The sequence below is a fragment of the Mixophyes fleayi genome, chromosome 3, assembly GCF_038048845.1.
Source record: "Mixophyes fleayi isolate aMixFle1 chromosome 3, aMixFle1.hap1, whole genome shotgun sequence".
Lineage (NCBI taxonomy): Eukaryota > Metazoa > Chordata > Amphibia > Anura > Limnodynastidae > Mixophyes > Mixophyes fleayi.
Genome location: NC_134404.1, coordinates 115336167 through 115348731, shown reverse-complemented (window position 1 = coordinate 115348731; position 12565 = coordinate 115336167). Strand labels below are relative to the sequence as shown.

General features: G+C 42.5%; 1 long non-coding RNA gene across 2 annotated transcripts; it reads left to right on the top strand.

The window, feature by feature from the left end:
• Positions 1-376: 376 nt before the first annotated feature.
• Positions 377-10779, top strand: LOC142142752 (uncharacterized). 2 transcript variants are annotated; one of them, XR_012689314.1, is made up of 4 exons: positions 377-597; positions 1494-1570; positions 10136-10205; positions 10617-10779. It is a non-coding gene; the product is annotated as an uncharacterized LOC142142752 (long non-coding RNA). The 2 variants fall into 2 exon arrangements; XR_012689313.1 differs by lacking the exon at positions 377-597 and having other exon boundaries at positions 708-1570.
• The last annotated feature ends 1786 nt before the right edge of the window (positions 10780-12565 follow it).

Sequence of the window (12565 nt, the reverse complement as noted above, 5' to 3'; positions counted from 1 at the left end):
AGTAATCGCCTTACTGAGGAGATCTCATGAGAGTGAGACTATGAGTCAGCATGCCGTGGAAGGAGGGGGCCTCACGGTGGGGGGCGGCTCACAGGGGGGGCCTCACAGGGGGGGTGGCTCACAGGGCAGGGCCTCATGGGGGAATGGAGGCCATCTTAGCCCAGGGGCCTCCATTCCCTTAATCCGGCCCTGGTTGCATCTTACAACTCCTTATGTCTGGAGAGGTGAAACGGGGGAGGGAAGGAGTGTGCGAGTATAGGCGGATAACAGTAAGGCAGTGCCCACCTACTCGCGACACAATTAGACATGGATGTATCTTCAGATACATATTTTAGGAGGCGTATCTCTTGTGGGTGCTGGAGTGCTGGTGCAATGAAACAGAATGATGATGATAAATATCAGCAACACTAGGTAGTCGCTTCTCATTGGCTGATTGTGGATTAACTCCTTTAGCTGACAGTACTTCATTCATTGGTGTGGCTGTTATATTATACAATGTTGTAGCTGTTTATTTGCATTACTTGATATTTCCCTATGGTCTGCGGCAGGAATAAAGAAAGAATTTTCCCTTTTGATTTTTAAACAGGAAAACAACAGGTATTTCTATTGAATTGAATTTGTATTTTGTGTTTGTGTATGTATTTAATGATATGTTATATGATAAATGTGACTTTTATATTTATTATTAACTATTCTCTCTTGTGTATGACACTTCATTACATTATTGTAACATGTACAAATAGTGTAATGCATTAGCATTAACATTTTCAAGCCACATCTCTACACTATCTCTGTGCAAAAGCTACACTTTCTCTATGCTATCATGTAGCGTAAGTATGCACACTTGTTACTCCTGGCACATATATACTAATGATTTACAGCTGGACAACATAAATGGCATAGGAAAGATCTATGGATCTCTATGTTATGCTATTTTTCCAGACGTTCTTTTTTTACTTGTTATCAAAAATAAATACCTCAGGCTCAGTCTTTATGGACATATATGTAACCTGATTTATAGTATTTTAGCTGTGCAGCAGTATAGCATGTTGTGTTGAGTGCATAGTTCTTTATTAGTCATTTCTAGGGGGATTCAGTTCAACGCCATGACCAGCTGCACACTGTGCCGCCTGTTATGGTAAGGAATCTCTGCTTATTGTTCTGTGCACCTCAATGGGGAGCGAGGAAAAGTGAGTAAGGATTTGCTGGACATTGTCTCTGAGTCTGGCCTCTCTGGAGGCACCTATCACTTGAATAGAAACTTGTCCCTCTGTAAGTGTCTGACAACAGAAACGTTCTTTAGGGACCTTCCCCTGGCTTCTCATAGGTCAGTGTAATTTGGACGTTGCCTCAGCTGACTTTCTAGCACTCTCCTTTGTTTTTCTCATCACCCATTTTTTTCATTTCTAATTTAATGGCCTCTCAGGAACTTCACGTTTTATGAAGTATGATGGTTCACATATATGTATTCAGTGGCATGTATGTCATTACAGAACTGTCTTGGACCAAGAGTTTCTGCTGGTGAAAAGAACACCCCAGACAGCAATGCTTTACCCACTAGGCTCTGGTTGTAAGTGGAAATTATTATAATCAGTATTTCCCAATGCATACTGCTATATGTATTACCCGTGCCTTATTTCTGCCTCCCTCTCTCTCACCTCATGTTATCTCCCTTATCTCCAGAGTCCCTGGCCTTGACCCTGTCCCCCCTATCTTTCCCATGTCTCATAGCTAAGGGGGAAGTACAGAGGTAAAGCAATGAAACGCGTGGAATGTAACCGCCCAGCAATTGAAAAGAATACCTTAAATATCCCAGGTGTCCCTTGCTATAACCTGGCCTACAGATCTCTACAGATGAGCCATTTGAAGGGTGCCTGTCATGGGTTGTTAGATATACAGTTTTCTCATCCTGGCTGTCTTTTACTGGTTATCCTAGCTTTTATTGTGTTTTAGTCTATAAAAAGTGAACACCAAATGTCTTTTAAGCCCCTACGATCTCTCAGTAACAGTAGCCATTTTCCCTTTTGAGATTCATTAAGAGTTATCCCATCAGGATATGAGCCCGTCTCGGCTTGTGTGTCATCTTCTAATAAAATACATCGAGCATATGAAAGTTTTAAAGGATTATAGGTTCTTCAGGACACACAACGTTTCCACCAACAACTAATTTGCATTATATTATATTTCCCATACCCAGTCCTTCCCTAACAGTGCAGGTTTTCCAGGTCACATGTGAAATAATTAGTACTGCCTGTGGTTCTGTTACAGCGTGTCAATAATGAATACACCTGTGCTCCAACAAAGAGACATAGAAAACATGCACTGTTAGGGGGCTATGAGGATTGGGTTTAGTAAACCATGCTTTAGGCAAAGTTATCTGAGACACCAGAAAGAGAGGCCGTAAAAGTTTTGATTCTGGTTTAGAATGGTATATGTGTTACAAATGAATACAATTGCAATTAGGCTTTATTTAGTTTTCAAATTTAAAAGATATGCATAAATCTTTAATATAAATACAATACTAGAAGATCGCTCCCAAGCCAATTTACATTTTATACCACTGTAGGCCCATTCTTCATCATCATCATCACCATTTATGTATATAGCGCCACTGATTCCGCAGCGCTGTACAGAGAACTCATTCACATCAGTCCCTGCCCCATTGGAGCTTACAGTCTAAATTCCCTAACATACACACACACACACACACACACACACACACCCACACAGACAGACAGACAGACACACTAGGGTCAATTTTGATAGCAGCCAATTTACCTACTAGTATGTTTTTGGAGTGTGGGAGGAAACCAGAGCACCCGGAGGAAACCCACGCAAACACGGGGAGAACATACAAACTCCACACAGATAAGGCCATGGTCAGCAATTGAACTCATGACCCCAGTGCTGTGAGGCACTAGGCCACTGTGCTGCAATTCTTCTGTGTTTTCTGACATAGTGCTCATGTGCTATTTCTCGCTTTAGCCACCTGTCTAAATCAATCAATGCTATTGGCTGGTGTAAAATGCACTAGTATTAAGCAAACTTATGCAAATAAAGAAACCTGCAGGTCTACATTTTTGGAAATTCCTAAGTAAGTCAATGTTGGGCAAAGTTAGTCCCAAAATGGGAGTAAATACAATTTTTTTTTTAAAAAAAAGGGAGCATGGAAAACTGTTTTTGCCAATATGTGGAGAATATCAGCAGCATTTGCATTTAGCTTACGACATGACATCATCATCGGAGAATATTTGTACCTGACCTAGAGCAGTTGCAACAGATATACATCCTAACAGGCATATATGCAGTCTGCATGGGCCTTTACTGTAATCGGTCTATTATTAACATTGAACTATAGAAACTGCAGAGATTAAAATTATATTATATTATTTTTATAAATTGAAAGCAATTGTTCTCCAACATGCTTCCTCTGCGCTTTATACATCCTCATCTACCTTTGTAATGTGCTATAGTGCATTATGGTACAAGTGTTGCGATAATCTAAAAAACAGACACTTGGACAGGAGTCCTTGGGAGCCGTCCACCAGATTTATACTATATGGTTTTGCTTCAAGCTACTTTAGCTGTTGTACATTATAACTTTATAGTGTATCACACTGGATCTGATTTTGACACAGTAGTAATGTTTTGCTCCCACGCCATACTGTGGCTTTATTATTACCACTTAAGTAAAATCATACAATGTAAGACATGACAAACACATTTTCTTGCTTTGACTAAGTTGCACAATGAAATTATGGAACAGACTATGAAGGGGGAAGAATGACTTTGAATAGTACTTACAAGGCATAATACTTACAAGGCATAAGCCCTGACAGTTTATTCATTTCCCAATAGTTGTGGGTATGGAATTAACATAGTGGGAATAAACTTTGTAACCTTTCTTTGTTATTTCAACTAAACAAATGACTTACCTGTTATTGCACTGAAAGTTTTTCTTGTTTTCACCTCAAATTAGGGGGCAGACTCAATAAGCTGCAATGTTCCTCCGAACATCGTGACCACGGGATTTTTACAAGAAATCTCCACTGATTTTTCCTTTCACCCCATAGAGGTGCGAGGAAAGATCAGCAGAGAATTTACCGTAGTAACGGTAAAAATGTGCAGCCGCGATGTTCTGGGGAGCATCACGGCTAATTGAATCTCCCTCTAGATGTCTACAATTATCTGTGCTATCTATGTAATTAAAGCCCTTTCTTTTATCTTTTTGCCACTAAGTTGAAACAAATGATATCCCAATAAAATGAAAACATATAAATGTACAACCTAAAATGCACTCGCAATGCATTGTAATTTGCCTTTAGTGTATGTGTCTGTAATTTAATGTAACTTTGGGTTCAGTCTGTGTTAATTCCCAGATAACAAAAGACACTTTCAAGTGAAGGATTGTGGCTCTCAAGCTGCCCAGAGCCTTATTATCCAATAGGTTGACTAGGATGCAGCCTAGGGCACAAGGCTTCTTTGGGGTGCAGCATTTTTTGGGGTACAAACTTGTGAAAGGGAGAGGTATCAACTGAAATTAATTTTAAAATGTAGGAGAATAGTCATTCTTCTCACTAAAAACAACACATGAAAGACAATTGTAAGGTTTCAATCTTGACATATGTAACAATTATGTAGCATGTAAGTAATGAATATGGAGTACTTGCCTTACTCTAGATCAGCGCTGGCCGGCCGGTGGTGCGGAGTCTAACGAACCTCCTGGTGTTCACCAAGAACCGCCGCAAGGCGGGATGGGCTTTGCTGCGCAGGATCGCAGGTCGCAGTCCACTGGTCTGCGTCTAGAGGTAAGGATGTAGGAGGTAGCCCACAATAACACTGGAACTGGAAGGTAGTATCATGATAGCCGAGGTCTGGTACACTTGGAAAGGAGATGAATACGTAGTCAGCAAGCCTGGGTCTGGTACACGTGGAGTTAATGTCTGAAAAGCCTGCAAGGAACTGGTACACGGGAGACACACGAGAAGTACCTAGTCAGGGTACATAGGAAGTTGCTCTGACGCTGTCCAGGCGTCAGAGCAGGACTTTAGTATTGTGGCAGATTTGAATTCCCTGCCCCCACTGTCATGTGACAGCGCCGCCGCGACCCGGAAGAAAGAGATGATCGCTGCGCTGGAGCGAGGACAGGTGAGTTGTAACAGTACCCCCTCCAAAAAAGGTGGACTCCGGACACCTATACCAGCTTGGTGGGGAATTTCTTATGAAAGGCTCGTAGAAGTCGTGGAGCATGCACATTAGCAGCAGGAACCCATAAACGTTCTTCGGGACCGTATCCTTTCCAGTCCACTAGAAATTGCAGAACTCCTCTTGACCGACGAGAATCCAGAATTTGTTTGACTTCAAACTCAGACTGTTCTTGAACTACCACAGGAGGTGGAGGCCTCTCTGTAGTAGAGAATTGATTGTTAGTTACAGGTTTAAGTAGAGACACATTGAAGACACTAGGAATACGTAATGATGAAGGAAGCTTTAACTTAAAAGCCACCGGATTGATAACCTTGGATATTTCAAAAGGACCGATGAATCTAGGAGCCAATTTTTTGCTAGGAACCTTCAAATGGATGTTACGGGTGGATAACCACACTTTGCCCCCTGGGATAAATTGAGGAGCTACCCTCTTCCTCTTGTCATACGCCTTCTTAGCACGGATAGCGGACCTTCTCAGGCTGGTTTTCACTAGATCCCAGATGTCAGAAAACCTGCGAAAGAGAGAGTCCACAACTGGTACCTCTGAGTGAGAAGAGAAGGCTGGTAGCCTGGGATGACAACCATACAAGATAAAGAAGGGGGAATTGGAGGCTGCTTCATGGAAATGGTAGTTGTGAGCGAACTCTGCCCAAGGAAGGAGGTCAACCCAATTATCTTGATTGGCAGAGATGTAAAACCTTAGAAACTTCTCCAATTCTTGATTAGTCCTCTCAGTCAACCCATTAGTCTGGGGATGATATGCAGATGAAAGATCCAGTTTGGTTCCTAATTTTTGGCAAAAGGCTCTCCAGAATCTAGATACAAATTGTGACCCACGATCAGATACTATGTGTGCAGGTCAGCCATGAAGACGAAATATCTCTTTAAAAAAAAGATCCGCTAACACAGGAGACGAGGGAAGTTTCTTCAAGGGAACAAAATGTGCTACCTTAGAAAACCGGTCAGTAACGACCCAGATGACGGTATGTCCCTTAGAACTTGGCAGGTCCGTGATAAAACCCATTGAAATATGAGACCATGGAATATCGGGAACAGGTAAAGGCATGAGTGGACCAGTTGGTCTCTGTCTGGGAATCTTATGCTGGGCACATCTCGAACAGGCAGAGACAAAAGACTTAACATCCCTGCGTATGGTAGGCCACCAATATTTTCGGGAGACTAATTCCCAGGTCTTCCGCATTCCCCGCATGTCCAGAGAAAAGGGAAGAGTGAGCCCAATGTAGCAATTTAACACGGAGGGGTGGGGTTACAAAGGTTCTCCCTGGAGGACAACTCTTCTCGGTCAATGGGGACAAGGCCAATATACAGTTGGTTTCCAAGATTGGTTTGTCTCTCTCTGAAGCTTCGGTATCGGTAGCATCGAATGAGCGAGAAAGGGCATCCGCTTTGACATTTTTTGAGCCTGGGCGGAAGGTAATATTGATATTGAAGCGTGAAAAGAAGAGGGCCCATCTGGCTTGACGAGGGTTTAGACAATGTGCAGACCGTAGATAAAGTAAATTCATACGATCGGTGTATACTGTTACCGGAAACTGAGCACCCTCAAGTAAATGTCTCCACTCAGAGAGAGCCAATTTGATTGCCAAGAGCTCCTTATCACCGATTCCATAATTCTTCTCTGCAGGCAAAAACCGGCGAGAAAAAAATCCACAAGGATGATATTTGCCACCTGAATCTTTCTGGGATAGTACCGCTCCGACCCCTACAGAGAATGCATCCAGCTCTGCAAAAAAGGGCTGTTGACAGTCTGGTTGAAAAAGAATGGGAGCTGTGGAGAATAAGGTCTTGAGGTCCTTAAAGGCTTGCACTGCTTCAGAAGTCCAGATTTTAGGATTGGCGGATTTACAAGTGAGGGCTGTAATGGGAGCTACTAATGAAGTATAACCCTTAATAAACTGTCGATAATAATTAGAGAACCCTAGAAATCGCTGAGTAGCTTTAAGGCCTGATGGTTGTGGCCAATCCAGGATAGCTTTAAGCTTGGATGGGTCCATTTGAAGGCCAGTCATGGATATAATATATCCTATGAAGGGAAGATTCTCTTGTTCGAACACACATTTTTCGAGTTTGCAAAATAATTGATATCTCCGAAGCCTGCTCAACACTTCTCTCACATGTCTGCGATGAGATGCGAGATTTGGGGAAAATATAAGGATGTCATCTAGGTAGATAACTACAAATTGGTGGAGTAAATCTTGGAAGATCTCATTCATAAGGTTTTGGAAAACAGCAAGGGCATTACCAAGTATTCAAAGTGTCCATCCCGTGTATTAATAGCTGTTTTCCATTCATCCCCTTCCTTTATTCTAATTAGGTTGTATGCACCTCTTAGGTCCAACTTAGAAAAAATAGAGGCCCCCTTTATTTGATCAAAGAGCTCAGAGATCAAAGGCAGTGGATATCTGTTTTTCACTGTGATAGAATTGATGGCACGGTAATCAATACAAGGGCGAAGACCCCCATCCTTCTTCTTTACAAAGAAGAGACCTGCCCCTGCTGGAGATGATGATTTCCGTATGAATCCTCTCTTCAGATTTTCTTGAATGTATTCAGATACTGCATTGGTTTCGGGAACAGACAAGGGAAAAATGCGTCCACGGGGAATAGGTTTACCAGGTTGAAGATTAATAGCATAGTCCCAACTCCTATAAGGTGGAAGTTTAGTAGCTTCCTGTTCACAGAAGACATCTGAAAAACTTTGGTAATGACTTGTCAATAGTTGGTGGTTGCCCAGTTGAGCACTAATTTTGGAAAAAAAAGGGGTTACCTTAGTCAAACAATTGCTATGGCAAGCCGAACTCCAGGAAAGAATCTCACCAGTATGCCAGTCTATTCCAGGAGAGTGATGACGAAGCCATGGCAGGCCTAGGATCAAGGAGTTAATGGCCTTAGGAATTACTAAAAAAGAAATGGTCTCAACATGAAGTACTCCAACTCTGAAAGTTAAAGGTATGGTTCTGAATAGAATATGTCCTCCAGAAATGGTACCTCCATCAATGGCGGACAGGGAGATGGGCCTCTCTAAGGGCTGGGTAGGAATACCTAATTGAGAGATGGCCATTGAGGAAATAAAATTGCTTGCTGCCTCGGAATCCAATAATGCAGAAACAGGGTGGACCTTGGAACATACCACTACTTCACAGGGAATAATAAGACAATCTTTGCTGTTGAAAGAAGAGAGGAATTGAACAGAGGAGCCTAACGAAACCTCCCTATTAAACGTTAGGTTCTGTTGTTTCCCGGATGCTTAGGACAGGTACTCAAAAGATGACTCCCCTCGCTACAGTACAAACACAACCGATTCCTGAACCTTCTCTCTCTCTCCTCAGCTGAGAGGCGGGTTCTTCCAAGCTGCATGGGTTCTTCCAAAGGCTGAACAGGGGTCTGGAAACTAGGAGCAAGATGAAAGGGACCACGCCGGGATTGTTCTTTTTCTAAGGATCGCTCCTTGAAACGAAGGTCAATTTTAATGCATAAGGAGATTAAGTCATCCAAAGAAGTAGGGAGTTCTTGGGAAATCAATTCGTCCTTAATTCGGTCTGTAAGACCTTGCCAAAAAGCAGCTGTTAAAGCTTCGTTATTCCATCAGAGCTCTGAGGCCATTGTTCTAAACTGCACAGCGTATTGACATACAGAAAGGCTCCCTTGCCGGAGCTGAAGAAAACTGGTAGCTGCGTTAGCGACTCGCCCTGGCTCATCAAAAACCTTTTTGAAGGTAGAAAGGAAATTGGAGTAATTATGTAATAAGGGATCATCTCTTTCCCAGAGATCCTCTTTCTTCCGGGTCGCAGCGGCGCTGGAGCGAGGACAGGTGAGTTGTAACAACATATTCCTATGCTGAAGATTGAAGACAATGGGCTAGATTTATTAACGAGCGGTTTTGTTAAACCGCCGTTTTCAACATCTTTTCCGGCTTTAAAACCGCCGGATTTACTAAAGGGCAAACCGCCGTCAAAACGGCCAGATTTGGTTTTTTGAAAGCCACCACTTTTGTACTCGCCATGACGGTTTTAATAGTGCGGATACAAACAGACGCCGGTCTGTGTGTGTGTATGTTAGGGGATTTAGATTGTAAGCTCCAATGAGGCAGGGACTGATGTGAATGAGTTCTCTGGACAGCGCTACGGAATTAGTGACACTATATAAATAAATAGATGATGATGCATGTACACACTCCATTTGTGATGTGACCAGGGTACACCTAACATAAGTACACAATGCTGCAAATATTGCTACATTTCACAGAACGCCAAACAATGCACATTGTATGAATAACAAAGAAATAAGTTACAGGTTTTTTTTGTTAACTCACATACATTAGGCTACCTACGCCTTTTGGCAGGTACATCAGAGTTTCTGGAGACACTCTCTCCTCTATCTTGGCCACCTCTGGTGCGAGCACCTCTCCTTGGCGGAGAACTTTGCTCGGAGCGCACAGCTGTACTAACTGAACTGGTTTCTCCCAATGATATTGGCAAAGGTAACCTTACCGTTATGTCCTAGTGAATTTGGGCTGCCATATGATTCACGTTGGCATTGACCTCATTCACTGTTGTGTGTAAGACCTCCACAGCACCAGTCATTTGAATCATGGTTACATTAGATTGCTCTATGGCCGCAGCAATACAATTTAAAGCTTCTGGTATTTGGGTGTTAGTGCGGTAGGCATGCCTCAAATGTCCAAGAATATGCATTATATGTCTTGTTTGGGTGTCCATGAACTATGATTGCTGGAACTGAAAATTGTCAATTAATTGGGCCATTTCTCGCCCTGTATCCAGTTGAGGAAGTGTAGTTTGCTGCTGTTGTGTCTGATCCACAGGGACTGTTGCTTGTTCCTTGCACCTAGACACGGGGACATCAACCATTTCTAAGGAGATTAATGTGTCTTCCTCTGTGTCATCAGGAGGTGACCTCTGCGATGGATGAGGATGACCTGCCTGATATGAGGATTTTCCTGTTGAGAAATAACCAAGGTAAGTATATAGGAGCTCACATGTTTGATAATAGCATTTTTGACAGAGGACTCCAAAAACATAACATTTTTGAAGTACAGAATCTTTACCAATCTCTATCTTCCTGACTAGTTGTCATATAGGACCTGTTTAAGGATGATAGTCATCTTTCCTTGTATTGAAAAATGATTTGTTCTATTTGTTAGGGGGAGGACAGAGAAAAAACAAAGTCATATTTACCCATAAAATGAGGGTACAGCCAGCAGAATGTTGCAAGAGGGGGGAGTGGGGTAAACTATTACACCTTTCGGCGAGTCTCTGTGTACTACATCCAGCTGTAATCACCAAAGTTATATCAACCAACCTATTTTTCATTTGCACAAGCATTTAAAAATAAAAAATGACTAAAAACAATCTTTGTTCTCCAAACAGGCTACACTCCCCAGCTTACTCTTCGGAGGCAGAATCCCTGATAGAAGGTAGAGGAGTAGATTTTGGACTAGCAGTGGACTCTCTTACAGGCGAATCTGAATGTGTAACAGATTTCAAAAACTGTATTATCAGTGACAATAATGTAATCATGTATACAGTGTACTTTGATAATGTGTGTTTAAAATAAAAAAAAAAAAACTTTTTAACTTGGATGTTTCATTGCTAAAGACTTAGAGCAAAACTTGCAAACAACTCCCCACTTGCTTGTCCGAAAGAGGGTGCATTTGTGTCCTGGACATTCACACCTACCACAATATCGGGGGGCAGAGATTGTAAACTCCACACAAAGTGGTGGCCCATCACCTGTGCCTCTTACTGCCCTCCTCCCCTCACTCATTTTCTCTTTAAGCTGCCTCTTAATATCAGAAAACTGTTTGCGGCAGTGAGCCACTGAGCGCTTTAAAAAGTCCCACCACATTCACGGCCTCACATATGTTAGACCATAATTAAAGGTTCCCTAAAATTATCTCATAACAGGGAACAATATTGTGCACCAACACACAATTTTCATTGTGTGAAAATCTAATATTACGCCCTGACTTTGTCTTCTTCTCCTCTCCTGTCTCCTCTAACCGTTCCTCACCTTCTTCTGCCCCATCAAGCTCTAACTCCCTCTCCTCACCCTCTGCCCCCCTCCTATCTCTCGCCATATTCCCAAACACTTAACAAGAAACAAATAACACTAAAGTACTGATAAACACAACACACTCTCACACAAGAAATTCAGACAAAGGACTAGACAATTACAAAACACACAAGACAGAAATTAAATCAGAAAATAAAACAACAACAACACAGAAAAAAATCACAGGACTACTCGCACTCCAAACAGAAATCTCAGCACAAAAACTCTCAAAACTACCTCACTCACAGAACAACTACCTCCAAGCTCCTATCTATTTCCTCCTCAAAACCCTATTAAAGAAAATAATGCAACAAGTGCTTGGCTGATGGTTCTTGATCAGTATCCATTTTTGTGGTCAGTTCATACTGTCATGAAAGCCAGATAGTTGGAATGGGCTTGATCTCTGCTTGAGTGACAGCTACCACCAGAGAGGTGCGAAATATAAAGGAGAAGAGGTATTCACCAGGGATTCCCGCAAGTGAAAATATGGTCTTAGCTGCCCTCAACCGCAGATCGCGGTCCTCTAGGGGGGCGCAGAGCAGATAATACAGAAGTAGCTGTAAGGTAGAATGGAATGTAGCCTCAGGTATATGGAATTCCAGAAAAGAACAGGTGCTGTGCGATGATCAGCAGTATAGCCAAGAATCTCGATAATAGGATAGGCTGAGTAGGAAGTACAGTCACAGGTCTTGACTGTGGAATAAGCTGAACAGATATAGCTGTAAAGCGATGAACTGCGGAGAGCAAAAGCGCTGAGATCCATACAGGTGTTATAACTCTGGAACAGGGCCGATGCTGCAGCTGATGAACAAACGGCCTAACTCACAAAGACAGGAACAAAGGTAAGTATGAGCACGGACGGGAGTCAGAGGAGATGCTTCCTATCAGGTAGGAGACCTGATGAACTGACACCCATAGAAAGGAGGAGGACCCTTATAAAGGGAGCTGGCTGGTGATCATCCTATTACTGTGGAGCCGAGTTTTTAAAAGGTTCCCAGGGTTGCACATGTGCAGAATGCTTGACAAGATGGTGTCCGAGGATAGAGGAACGCCAGGCTGTACAACAGATAGGAGTAACCACGGGAAACCCATGTATACAAGGCTCAGAATGGAACTAAACCAGTGAGATGCGTGATAGATGGTGATGTAAAATCTCATGACAGAGAAAATAGCCAATAGGAAAAAGCCAGGAACAAGCTGCCTACTTAAAAATCCAACCAGGAACACAAACCGCCACGTTTTAAACTGAAACCGCAGAGTTTTC